The sequence below is a fragment of the Mesoplodon mirus genome (assembly GCF_964341445.2).
Source record: "Mesoplodon mirus genome assembly, chromosome: 19".
NCBI lineage: Eukaryota > Metazoa > Chordata > Mammalia > Artiodactyla > Ziphiidae > Mesoplodon > Mesoplodon mirus.
Genome location: NC_138995.1, coordinates 3,751,200 through 3,765,109, shown reverse-complemented (window position 1 = coordinate 3,765,109; position 13,910 = coordinate 3,751,200). Strand labels below are relative to the sequence as shown.

Sequence of the window (13,910 nt, the reverse complement as noted above, 5' to 3'; positions counted from 1 at the left end):
GGCTTCACCTTCCAGTGCAGGGGGTGCAGCTTTGATCCCTGGTCAGGGAGCTAAGATCCCACATGCCTTGTGGCCAAAAAACCAAAACATAAAGCACAAGCAACATTATAACAAATTCAATAAAGACTTTTAAAAAATGGTCCACATCAAAAGAAATCTTTAAAAAAAAAAAAAGAAATGTAACTCCAAATTCCTCTCCTGGCTTCGTTTCGCTTCGTATCGATTCCACTTCAACCTCATATTCATGGAAGCTGCATGTAGACAGGGGCCGCGTTCTGTTTCCTTTACTACCCCACGCCCAGGACAGTCCCTGGCGTTCTGTAAGTAGTAAGTAGGCAGGTGAAAGAGGTCCTGAATGAGGGCCTGGCTGTCTGAGGTGGACAGAAAGAAGCAGGAACCTGGCTTGATGTTCCCTTCGTGTGTGTGATAGGCTGAGAAGTGGCCCCCCAAAGACATCACGTCCTAACGCCGGGAACCGGTAAATGTGACCTGATTCAGAAAAGGGTTTTTTGTTTTTTGGGTTTTTTTTTGCGGTACGCAGGCCTCTCACTGCTGTGGCCTCTCCCGTGGCCTCTCCCGTTGCAGAGCACAGGCTCCGGACGCGCAGGCTCAGCGGCCGTGGCTCACGGACCCAGCCGCTCCGCGGCATGTGGGATCTTCCTGGACCGGGGCATGATCCCGCGTTCCCTGCATCGGCAGGCCGACTCTCAACCACTGCACCACCAGGGAAGCCCAGAAAAGGAGTTTTTGCAGGTGTGATTAGGTTAAGGACTGTGCGATGTGATTAGCCTGGATTATCCAGGTGGGCCCGCAGTGTAATCACGAGAGGCCGAGGGAGCTCTGAGACATGGACGTGGAGGAGGCCACGTGACCACAGAGGCAGCCCTGGACCTGCAGTCACCAGGAATTGGAAGACGCTGGAAGGATGCTCCCAGGAGCCTCTACGGAGAGCACGGCCCTGCCAGCACCTTGATTTCAGCGCAGTGACACAGATTTCCAACTTCTGGCCTCCAGAACTGTGAGAGAATACATGTGTGTTGTTTTAATCCACAGGTCCGGGGTAACAGGAAACTAACACGGCCCTATTTAACACAGAATGTAGATAAGCTCCAGCAGCCGGGCAGGGGCCAGACAGGCAGCTTGGAGGCCACCCTCTCCCCAGAAGGCCAGCCTCCCTCCAGTGCTCTGAGCCTGGGTCCCTGCGTGCCGGATCTGCTGGATGGGGCTGGTTTTGAGGGTGGGAGCCAGGGTGAGGGTGGGTGGCAGAGGAGGGGGGCAGCAGGAGGCGAGGCATCTCTGGGGAGCTCCGTCCCTAGTGTCCACAGTCTGGCTCGGCCCACGTGGGGAACGTTAAACCTCAGCCATGGGGCTGGGGTGCGGGGGTCCAACTCAGCTCTGGGATCATTCTGGGGCACAACAGGGACCCCTTAAACTGAGCCTGGGCCTTGAGCCACATTTCTTGGAGCTGTGGCCTGGGGGAACAGAACGAGTGACCAGGAAGGAGCCGGTGATGGGCCGGGTGGCAGTTGGGGCACAGGGCAGCACCGCGGCCTGGGTCCTCCGGGAGGGACCCCAGACCTGCCCCACTCCGACAGCCACAGTAAGGCCAGTGATGGTTTCCCACGTCCTGGCAATTGCCGTTTGTCTGTGTGGTTGGAACCCCGAGCTTCAAAGTGCCGACGTGCTAATCCAGCCCCCTTCTGGTATTTTTTCGGGGGGTTGCTTTTGAAATGTGTGGTGTTTTCCCCCTTTCTTTTGAGGCAAATGGCTGATTGATTGCCTTTCATCTCCTACTTTGAGTAGCTGTAAGAGCTACTTTATATAAACATCAATTACCAGCACGTAATAAATTAAGGGTCCCTCGCACAGCACGCATTAGAGTCCAGCCCGATATCAAAGCGCTCGCATCACCCAGGAACAGGAGGGCGGGGGCTGATTAGCTGCACGACGTTGGTGGAGATGCCAATTTAACTGCAGATCTGCAAGAGCGTGGAGGGCGGAGGGACCTCAGTCTCGCTTGTCCCCAGCCTGGCGAGCATGGGGACAATTGGGCAGGTCACTAGCCAGGGCTTTTGGAAAGTCCATCCCACACTTCTCCTGATCCTGAACCCCAGCATTCGTCATTCGGGTCACCTTGGGGACCTCTGGAAGCCTTCGAAACCCTCCTCCATCCTGGCCTCTGTCTGGTTTGTCCGTCGCTTTGCTCTCTGGTCCGTTGGCACATCCTGGGCAGCTTCTGGCCATGCCCCGGAGAGGACTCTGCCACGCCCTGACTCCTGTCTGTCGCCTTTGGATTGGCCGCAGCGAGGACCTCGACTCTGTGCTGGGTTTCACCTCCTCCCTCCCCTCCCCCTCAGCCCCTTTGCAGCTGGGTGCCCTCGGGCCACTTACTCCCTCTCTCTGTGCATCCGTTTGCTCCTGTGTGTAGGGTAGGAAGAACACTGTTTGTAAAGTGCACCTCGATACACTAGCTATCCCCACCACTGTCGTCCGCACAGGCCACAGCCCACGTTGGGGCTCTTGCAGGCACCCCCGTCAGTGCAGAAGCCCCCCAGACCTCACCCCATATGAGCCACTTTTCTCTCCCCTCCCTCTCCTGCTCTTCAGCCTGCACAGGTCCCCAGGCATCCCAGCACCTCCCTTCCCTTGGCTGCCTGAGTGCCAGGAGGACTTGGGGCACCAGCTGCCTCTGGCCTCAGCCCTACCACCCCTCCAGGAAGCAGAAGGACCCTCCCTGCTTGGACCCCCATGGCTCTCCCGCCCCGGCGCTTTCCCTCCTCTTGAGAGCAGCGTGCTCTTGGAGGCCCCCCTGGTGCACACCACAGGTGGGGGTCCCGCCCAGCCTCCACCCAGCATCAGCATCCCCGGGACGGATGGTGTGGCAGACACGGCTCTGGGGAGAGCCTGGGAATCTGCATTTCTGCTCCCAGATGATGCTGCTGATGTGTGGGAACCCCACTTTGAGAACCAATGCAAGGTGGATTTCCTGGGGGCCCCTGGAAAAAACGAAGTCCTCAAGCTTCCCAGGTGATTCCGGGGTGCAGCCAGGGCTGCTGAGAGCCTTGGAGAGCTGTGGTTGGAGAAGGGAGGCGGTCACCCTTGGGTGCCGAGGTCAGGGCTACGGCTCCCAACCAGCATCTCCTCCTGAAGATGCCCACGCTGCCCCCTCCCCTGCTCTCCTTCCCTGCTCAGCCTCCCTCCTCCCCAGGCTGCACTCTTCCTCTCCTCTCCCCTCCCCCTCCCTCCAGTTCAGTCTCAGAGGAGGACCAGGGACCCGGGCCCCCTCTGGCCAGGAGCCCCCAGGGCTTCCCTGGAAACAGACCCAAACCGCTGTCTCCGCTCCCTACTCCATGGGAGCGTCATCCCCTTCCCCTCCCAGCTATCACATGAATCCTGCACCCCCCCCACACCCTGGGCAGCTCCTGGAGGAGGGGAGAAGGAGGGGAGGGCAGGCCTGGCTTTGCAGCCCCCTGGCCCAGCCCTGGGGGAGCAGCGGACCCGCTGGCTGTTTGGCGCAGCCCCTGAGAGCTTGCCAAGCCCCAGTCCTCACAATGCACGTTCAGCCTGCCCAGACTCCTCACACACCGGCGCCTGCTGCGCTCAGAGACGCTCAGCCCATTGTTCGCGGAAGGGCCCCTGTTGCCAGAATCTCTTATTACGGGATGGAGATGTCCCAAGTCCAGACCACAAGGCCTGGCTGTGAGCGCCCGCTCCCCGCCGCAGTGCTCCAGCCTGGAGCCCCTAGCCCCTGCCAAGCCACCGCTCCCTCCCCTCCACCCTCCGCCTGGGTCTGCCCGCAGGCCTGCAGGGATCCGGGGCGGCAGTCAGGGCTGGTGAGTCAGAAGCTTGGCAGGGACGTGTGCATGTGTGTGTACCTGTGTGTGTGTTGTGCACACTTGTGTGTGCACATGTATGTACGCACATGTACCTGTGGGCATGGGTGTGTGTGCCGTTGTGTTTGCACGCACGCATGTGTGTGAGTACACGAGTTTATGCTTGTGTGTACGTGCGCGTATGTGCACACACGTGTGTCCGTGTTCATGTTCATGTGTGAGGGGGCGGGACGTGTGTGCACGGGCTCCGTCTTGGGGGTGCCTCCCGGTGAGGAATGAGCATTGATGTTTCCCAAGCAGCATTCCAGCTTTCTGAAGTCATCGTTTCCATCTGCCGGCGCTGCCCCACCTCTGCTCTGTCGCTGTCCCTGTCCCCAGGGGCCTGCACTCCAGCCTGGGGGTGCCCAGGGAGCCAGGGGCCTCCTGGCCTTAGCCCGCACCCACACCCTGCTCTCTCCCGTGGTGCCTCGCGCAGGCCTCCTGAGGGCTCCCTGCTTGACGGGGTTAAGTAAGGAGCTGGCGTTGCCAGGAAGAAACACAACCGCTTCTGCGAGCTCCTTGGCCCGGGGTCACCCTGGAGCCCGCGGATGAGCTCTGGCAGCGGGCAGGCAGGGTGGGGACGTGGGAGGAGGACAGCAGCCCCAGATAGAAGGGCCAGAGGCTGCTGCCAGCTCACGCCTGTGTCTTCTCGGGGCTCAGGGGTGGTATTTTCTGTGTGTGCAGAGATCGTCTGAGCAGGCGGGGTGAGGGGGCCAGAAATACGCCTACATTCTTCCAGGGTGCCCTGTGGCCAGCTGTGCAGGGCTGGGCTCTGAGGATCTAGTGGGGCGGGGCAGAGGACACACGAACCCACAGCATCACTCTCCGGTGGGACCCCCAGAACACCCCAAAAACGTAGCGGGGGGAGAGTGCCCCATCTCTTCTGCCAAGACCCTAAGCCAGCGTGCCGGCCTGCTAGTCCTGTGGCCGGTGGGTACATCCCTCCCCTGGCTCCCAGGACGCCGCTCCCGGCCCAGCTTTCTCACCATGGGCACATGGGATGGTGGCCAGCAGGGGCTGGATGCAGAGAAAAGGGGAAGGAAGGAGATCCCAGAGTCTGGCAGCCGGCAAGGCTGGAGAGAGGCCACAGGGCTTCAAGTGCCAGCCCCGAGGGCGGCCGCTCTGTGGGCGTCCTATGTCTTCACTCGGGTCCCTCCATCCTGTCAGAGCATCCTCAGAGCAAAATATGTGGTGCCTGCCTGCGGACAGGTCATTGCACATGCACCTGGAAGGTCACCAGCTGCAGGTGCTCACTCCTAGGAGGGAGGAGTGGAGACCCCAGTGCCCGGGGATGGTGGAGCTGGGTGGCGCTCTGGCTGCGGCACCTATGAGCCCTGCAAGACCTTAGGCAGGTTCTATGCTCCTGTGATAAGGAGACAGCATGGGCCCCGCCCCTGGGAGTTCAACAGGGGTGACAGCTGGGAAGAGTCAGCCTGACCCGGGGCTGGCAGGCGTTCCTGTGTTGGTTAGATGTCCTCTGGGACTCCGTTGCCCCGGCTGTAAAATGAGGGGGGTGGCCCAGGTGCTGTAAGGCCCCTCTGCTATTTTTCTACCTTGATTTGAGAAGCTGGCATGGAATCCCGGCGGTCCACTCACCATATAGGGTGGGAGTGGGGTGCCTCTTCCTAATGCTCCTGGCAGGTAGGGGAGGGCTTTTGCCTTCCTTGGGGAGGGCAGACTGTGTCCCACCCTGGAAACACGGAGGCAGCTTGGGGTCCGTCTCCTCGGCACACCAGGGACATCAAACGGGGTCCCTCCTGGTCTTGCCTCGAGGTCTGACGGTGGGAGAGGGAGACATCTGAGGACACTTGCAGGGGCTGGGCACACCTGGACGTGGGTTCCACCTCCTGCTGCGCCATCACATGCCTTGGCCCAGCCACTTAGCCTCCGTGTGCCATGACCTTTTCATCCGGGAAATGGGGCCATAGGGCTGGCAGTGACCGAGGAGCCCATGTACATAATTGCTTCCAAAGGATCCCCGGGTGCAGAGTGACAGCCCGATCACACGTTAGCATCTGTGTTATTTGTCTCGGAACTAGTGAAGCCATCCTGACATCAGGCCGCAGCCCAGAAGCTTCCCCTCCCTGCTCTGAGGTCTTGCCCTGAAACCGTTTGCCTGGAGAGAGAAAATGGCTGGAACCCCCACCCCCACCCCGTGCAAAATCCCGTGCTCCCCCATGAGCCCTCCCTCCCTAAGCCGGCTCCCTCGCCTCCAGCCCCAGCAGCTTTTTCTTGCTCTTTTTTTTTTCTTTTTTTTTTTTTATCTTGCTAGCAGAGCCCCTCCCAGCCGGTCATTCCATTTCATTTCTGGTCTTGGGAGAGTGACATTTACATATTAATATTTTCCGAGGGAGCCCCTCGCACGCGGAGCAAGTGTCTGCCTCGTGGCCTCACATAATGTGAGGTAGATAAAGCCCCCGGCTCCTCCATGAATGACAAATGAAAGCCGTGTGGCCGTGAAAGGCCTCACATCTGCCCTGTCAGCATGTGGTACATCGGCTCAACAACTGATTTAGCACCCGCTCCCTCCCAGGGTTTATCTCCACTTACAGAGGACTCGCTCTTTGTGAGGGGCCTGTCCCCCGGCTCTGCCTTCCTGTCAATTCCCGCCACCGTCCCTGGCCCGCCGCGTCAGGTGCTGGGAGCGGCAGCCAGCGGGTTATCTCTCCCCTGCAGGGGTGTCCGCGATGGCCCCGCGTCCCCGGCTGCCCGGGCAGCTGTGTCTCCTGGTCCAGAGTGCAGGGGGCTATGGGATGGACTGGTGGGGGTGGGTCTCTCGGGATGTGGGGGTCCTAGAGAGAGCGTGGGGGTCTCTAGGCCATGAGGATGCTCACGTGGGTGGGATGGGGCTGGCCGTGGCAGTGGTCACGGAAGGAGCCACACGGACATGGCCGTGATACAGGGGCCACGTGGCCGACTGCGCTGCGTGAGTGTCTGAATCATTTCGTTGGCTGTGAGGCAGGGGTGTGACATCAGCAGGTTATGCGGTGGGAAACTCGGGCACAGAGAGGGAAGTGGCTTGGCCAAGGCCACACAGCGGTGGAGGGGAGCTCCGGGTGGCCATGGTCAGTCTCCAGCTCTGCCTTGGGCGAGCTGCTGCCCTGAGACTCAGTTTCCCCCACTGTAGAATGGGGACAGTACACCGCTCAGGAGAGGTTCGGAGTTGGTCGGGAACCCAACACGTGGTGTGCAGCGGATGATTCTCAGGTGTAGACAGGTCGGTTGGTGTGTGTTTAGGACACATTGTCATTAAAGCAAGACCTGCCCCGGCTGCTTGAGGTGCCCACCCAGGAAGCGCCCGCTGCACCTTCCAGCATTCAGGAGGGTCTCTCTCGCCCCATCAGTCCGTCTGTTGGTCTGTCCGTCAGTCTCGGGCTTGGCAGAGGTCGGCTGAGAGGTCTTCACTCCAGGGGCGGGGAGGGTTGGGAGATGAATCTGGGGTCTTCACCAAGGCCTCCAGGATTAACATGGTTGCAGCAGAAACTCTGACCCTGGGCTGTGCCTCTGCCTTGACTAGTGGCAGGAGGTGTCCCACCCACTGGCTGCTGACTGCAGTCCAGGGGTGCTTCCCAGGGCCCCAGGGCAGGGTGCACAGGGCACAGGGCACTGGGCTCAGGCCTGGGAGCAGGTTTTCTGTCCAGATTGAGAGACTTAAACCCTAAGAATGTCCCAGGCTCACCTTCTCAGATGAGGATCTGGAGCCCGAAGCGAGTTTGTGACACAGCCAAGATTGAGTCCCAAGCCTCCTGCCTCTGGGCCCAGAGCTGTCCTCCCAGCCCAGCCTCCCTGGGTACCATGGCCCTCCCTCCTGCCTGGTGCAAAAGCCTGCCGAGGGCTGGCCTGTGGGCATTGAGAAGCCTGAGTTCTAGGCCCCAGCATTACCTGCTGCGAACTAGCTCTGGGCACGCTTGGGACCTCTGTGGACCTCGGTTTCTTCTTCTGTGCAGTCATGTCCCCAAAACACGCTTCCTGCTCTGGCGTCCTTCCCTTGCGTTGAAAATGTGTGTTTGCAGCCTCCCTGCCCTCAGCCTCCGAGAGCAGGCAGGAAGGGGTTTCCAGCCCCACCCCTGCAGGAGGAGGGGAGGACATGCACTGGGGGCAGGGGGCCTGGCTGTGTGCTTGAGTTGCCCGCCAGAGAGAGGCCAGCTTTTCTGTCTCAGTGTTCTCACCCTGTAAAATCCAGAGCGCGCTGGCACGCAGCCCAGGGGGTCTTGAAGAGTTTCCACATACTGTTTTAAGATGCTCTGCTAATGAGGGCCCTGGCAATGCCAAGTGTTCCCGTGTCTGTGCGTGCCAGCGAGAAACTGGGCACGGCTCACGGGAACGAGTGGCGTCTTCTCGCTGGTGAAAGTGGCGGGGGGAGCGACCCTGCGTCTGCCTCCCTGTGGATTCCCTCCAGGGCCTCCTCGAAGTCCCAGGAGCCCTCTTGGGAAGAGGGCATTGCCAGCTGAGCGGGGACTAGGTGGGGGGGCAGCTGGAAGGATGTGGTGAGCAGTTGGCAGCCCCTACCCTCCCCCGCCCAGACCTCGCACCGCGTGTCTTCCCCTCCACCTCCTGCAGGGCAGGCCCCCGGTGAGTTGTGGGATTTGCCAGGAAGTGGCTCATCCATTATCTCTCCCTCCCATAGCGTTAAGGTCAGCTGCAAAGGAGAACATAGTGGGCTGGCCCTCCCACCCCTCCTGCACCCTCCACCACACCTGCCTGAGGGCCAGGGTCAGGATGGGTCAGGGTGTCAACAGGTGTGAAAGATTAGAATGGCCTGAGGCCCACCTGCACCCCGACACCCCCAAGGGGCAGCCCTCCCTTCCCTCCGTGCCCCCGGCCAGCCCCAGCCGTCTGGCTTCCTGGGTCAGTGCGACTCCCTCCCTGGCAGGTCCACGGAGCTCACTCTCCACCCAGGGACCCCTCGGTTGTTCATCCTGGGGGTAGCGGTTCAGGCCCTAAGTGGGGACAGCAGAGGTCCCGGGGCACTTGCTCAGGGGCAGGCACCGACCTGAGCCCCTTGCACACATCATGTGTGAGCTAATTTCTCACTCACAGCAGCTGGGTCGATTGTGCTTATCCTGCAGATGGGGAAGCTGAGGCACCTGTAGAGAAGGTAGGTTTGAGCCAAGGCGGGTGTGTGTGGTTGTTGAGTGTGTGTGTGGTGTGTTGGTGTGTGTGTGTGTGCATGAGTGTGTGCTGTGAGAGTGTGACCCTGTGTGTGACGCCACCCCGCTTTTTAGCACAGCGCTGTCTTCTGCTTTTCTTAAAATCCCATCTCTGCCCTGTGAACACTCGGGTAGGTGCTGGGTAAATATTTGTTGACTGACTGTCTGATGAAATAGTCTGTGGATGGGGATGAGTTGGGAGGGAAGAGTCCCTGGGGACGGATTAAGGAGCCAGAGTGGGGGCAGGGGAAGGAAGCAGAGCTGGGAGACCCTGGGGGCCGCCTGCCTCCCACCCCGCCCAAGACCCCCAGCCCTGGGGGCTGGAGCTGATGCAATTCCAGGCAGTAGAGCAAGGGAGGGGGCCCCTGGGTCTTGGCCGCCTGCACCCCAGACTCTCTCGTGGGTTCCAGATGTCACCCCACATGGGCCCCCTGGACATTGGGAGATCAGAGAGTCCCAAGCGTCCAGTCTCGGCGTTGTCCTACCGCCCCCATCCCCGGGGGGAAAGGCTCGCCCCCTCCCTGCCCGTCCAGGACTGGGGCATTTGCGGGTGACACTGAGTGCCTGGGATGGAGGCCTGCAAGAAGCCCTCACCCTCCTGATTCCCTGCCGCATCTTGGGCTGGCTCCCTAAGGGCTGGGGTGCCCCATTTCCCAGCCTCCCCGCCCTCTAACGCCAGTGCTCGCCGTAGCCTGCGGGTGGTCTGCCCTCTTCGGCTGGTGGGTGGGTGGGCTCGGTGGGTCTTTGCCCCTTGGATGTCAGCAGAGTAGGCGATGCCGGGAGGGGGCATGGTTGGAGCTCAGGTTGGAGACCTGATCCACCTGGGATCTGATCCCAGTCACACCTCTTGCCGGCTGCGTGGCTTCAGGAAAGAAACTCAACCTCTCTGGGCCTCTATTTGCTTATCTAGAAGTGGGGGCTGCTTGTGAAACACAGAACGAGATGGCCTGAATATAAAGATGCTTCTGGGGATTTCCCTGGCGGTCCAGTGGTTAAGACTCGCGTTCCCAGTGCAGGGGGCAAGGGTTCGATCCTTGGTCAGGGAACTAAGATCCCACGTGCCACACGGCGTGGCCAAAAAAAAAAATAATAATAATGCTTCTGGCCCATTGGAGGCTGTCAGAAATGCTGGGGGGGGGCCTCCACTGTCGTGGGTGTTAATAGATGAGGCCCTGCTCCCAGGGGCCCAGGAAGAGACCCCGAGGGTGCTGAGGCCACCTGGGGCACCAGTCAGAGACAGCCTCACACCCGGGGCGCGAGGGGCTGGAGGTTGGTGTGCACAGTGGCGGGGCTGGGACCCCCACTCTGGGGCAGAGACCTGGACAAGGTGGGCAGGTGGGCGGGGTTGTGTCCACTCATGGGTTCCGGGAAGCAGGTAGTTTGTATCGCTCTGACCTGTTCGCTTTCCTGGGCTGGGAAGCCGGGGCACGGGCCTGTAGTTACAAGGGAGAGAGGGCCGAGGGGCCAGCTGGCTTCTCCTGGGGGATCTGATGGCCTCTCCACAACCTCGGGGGGGGGGTGGGCGGGGCGTCCACACCCTGGGGAAACCGAAGCAGCCAGCCCACACCTCGGGGCTTGTCCAGGGCGGCTGGAGCCTCATCTGGGCATTTCTGGGCTCTCCCCACTGCCGCCCCCCGCCCCCGCGGCTGCGGGGTTTGCTGTTAATGAATCCACAGCAGGATGGAAGCTCGTGAGTTACCCCCGGCAGGCTCCCCTCTTCCAAACAATCAGCTGCTCATGGGGTGATCCGGCTGCTTGCTGGGCAACCGGCCCTGGAGGTTATGTCAGCGCCTGCTGGCCTTGCTCGATTCACAGCCTCCCGGCCTCCACATGGAGCCCTGGCCCAGTGGGCGGGGGCCAGTGGCCTCTGGGCAGCTCGGTGGCCTCATTTGGCCTGAGGGAGCCATTGGCGACACACCACGCCCCTGCCTGCAGCTAGACCCCCCTGTCCCACTTTTCTGCGGCCTAGGCTGGTGGGGTGACTGCCCTGGGAAGCACAGACGACGACTCTGCTGGGCTTCACTCCCCTCTCCCACGCCGGAGCTCTCTCTGGCAGAGGCCCCAGAGGGTCAGGGGGCAGAGTGGTGACCGGCCCGGCTGCAGAGCAGGGCTTTGTAGGAGAGCTGGCTGTCAGCCGGGGCCCAGCTGCCTGCCTGGTGGTCAGCAGCATCGTGACAGATGCAAGGAGGGAGGAGGCCGGGCCGACACCAGGCTTTCTTATTCCACGGGGGCAGGACCCCCGCGGTAGGTCAGCAAGCTTTCCTTTGGGGGGTCAGCTCTTCAGGGTGTGGGGGGCCCTGCCCACGTGCCTGGGGGTCAGAGTCTCAGACGGAGCCCAGACACAGCCACACGCCCCTGGGGGTGCTTAGACTGTGGGCTCTGCCCCCCGAATGTCTGGGTTAGAACCTCTTCTCCACGGTTGCTGGCTGTGTGACCCTGGGCAAGCTATTTAACCTCTCTGGGCTCAGTTTTTTCCTGTAAAGTGGGGGTAGGAGTAGTCCCTCCCTGCACAGGGTTGCTGTGAGGCTGACCTGGAAATGCTTAGAACAGCGCCTGGTGGAATTTGGGCTGGGTGCCCCAGTCACCTCGCCACAGACTTCATGTTCTGGGAACCTACATACAACCCGGGGCTGGCGTGTGGCGGGCGGTGAAGGCCCCCAAGCTCCCCCTCCGTCTGCCAGTCCCTGGCTCCAGGGCATAGCTGGTCCCAATCAGGTAGGGTTGCCTTGAGACGGACAGAGCCGTGCTCTCCCTGGGTCAGGGCAGCTGGTCCCTGACTTTCTCTTTGCAAGACAGGTCTTTTGTGCCCAGCAGCAAACTAGGAGACACGCTAGTACCTGCTACAAGTACTGAGCACCTACTGTGCGCCAGGGCCTGGTTCGGGCACTCCCCAGGGTTAGCTCAGGGAAACCTAACCCTAACCCCAACCCCCAGCTGGTCCCACCATGCCCCTTGACCCCAGCCCTCAGGGGGCTGCAGAAATGTAGACCACGGACCCCATTCTCAGATTGCTTTGGCTGGGAAGGGCGGACACACACACACACACACACACACACACACACACACACACACACGCCTAGCCGCCTGATGGGCCCCCTGTGGAGTGATGCAGGTGGTAGCCGGGGCTGGAGGTGGGACAGGTGAGCACTCCCCAGGAGAGGGGCACCGTGGAGGGTTCAGGCCTGGGTAGAGGCAGGGGCTGCCCACCCCACCGCCCCCTGGCTGGGAGAGTGGAACTCGACGGCCCCTCGCCTCACTTCTGATGATGGATAAAGACGTCTGCTCTCTTTCACACAGGCGACCGGAGCCGATAATTAGCTTTTAACCTGTCCCCGCCGTTAACTCTAAAAGGCCACCATTTGTCCCAGGGAGTTGCTAGTGTATAAAGAACCAAACTCGGCCAATTTTGTTCAGGATGAATTAAGACTTGTAAATGTAGAATGAGTTCATCTATTTAATTAAGTAGCAGCAATATGGGTGTTAAATTAAGTTCACAGTGGACGTGCCAAAACAGTGTTATAAAAATATTGTCGGCGGTGGGCGCAGGGATTTGGGGAGGGGTGCGCTGGCCACTCCCCGCCTCCGAGTGGCCTTCTCTCCCAATGGGTCAGGTGCCGCCCTGACCGGCTCTCACCTCCTTGTCCTCCTAGAGCAGCGGGAGGCCCTTCAAGCAGGGGCAGCTGGTTGCAGGCAGGACAGATGCCTCGTGCTTCCTGGAGGAATCGTCTGCCAGGCTCCTGCTGGCTTCTCCTGCCTCGCCGGCCCTGGGCCCCTGACCCGTGTGCACCCAAGTGCAAGAGGCTCTAGGGCCGCCTGCGCTCTTGGCAGATGATTTATGGGAAAGGTGCTGCCCCTGCCGTGGGGGAGGGAAGCCAAGATGACACGGTGAAGAGAGATTTGCTCTGAGACGCACCCTCCCAGGGAGGGTGGAGGGAAAACGAGCAGGAGGGAGGGGGGCTGAGGATGAGGGCGGCGTGCCCAGAGCCGGGGTGGCAGCTGGGTCTCCTGGTGCTCTCTCCCAGCAGCACTGGCATCTCAGAGCAGGGGGTCACTCAGTGCCAGAGAGCGTGGAGACGTCCAGAAGGCAATTCCTTTCCTTCCACCCCTGAATCAAGCCGCCCTGGGGAGCAACTGTGGCAACAATGCCTTTTTCCTGGGACCATCAGCTGCCCTGGGTGGGGAGCTTTGAATGACAACAGTGGGCTGACTGCAAAGCGCAGGCACACGGAATCTGGGGGACACAGCAGACTGTGCCCTGGAAGACAGACATGGAAGGCTGTAAATGCTAACATTAGCACATATGGGAGTGGTAGTGGAAGGAGGGGTTAACTGTAGTCAGGAGTAGGGACAGAGGGAATGTTTCCTGAAGTAGGGGATTTTCTCACTGGGTTTTAAAGGATGAATAGGAGTTTGCCCGGTAGATGGGGAAGAGAAGGGCATTCTGGGAAAAGAGAAGAGAATGTGCATAGACTTGTGCTGAACACACTGCAGGCGGTTCATCGCAGAGGGAGAAGTGGGGTTACAGCTGGAGAGATGAGTAGGGATGTGAGCGGTCTTGAACGTCATTCTAAGCAGCTTCTAAGCAGGGACCCTGAAGGAAATGGGGAGACATTCATCCATTTAGTGTTTTCTTGCCTGGGCACATGGCAATTAGTGAGCTTCTCAGACAAAAATCCCTGCCCTCATGGAGTTTACAGTCTAATGGAGGCCGTAGATAAAAAACAAACAAAACCAGATAAATAAGCACAAGGTTTGACGGTGTAAAGTGATGTGGAGAAAATGTAACAGGGTAAGGGGGCTCAGGGCAGTGGGGGTGGGGATTGCTTTTTTTTATGGGGTGTCCAGGGAAGGGTTTTCTGATACCCTTTAGCAGAGCCTGGAAGAAACA

General features: G+C 60.2%; 1 protein-coding gene across 4 annotated transcripts in view; it reads left to right on the top strand.

Annotated features, from left to right (window-relative positions):
* The window catches only part of GSE1 (Gse1 coiled-coil protein), a 425,485-nt gene that overhangs the window by 277,560 nt on the left and 134,015 nt on the right, over nucleotides 1-13,910 (top strand). The window lies entirely within an intron of this gene.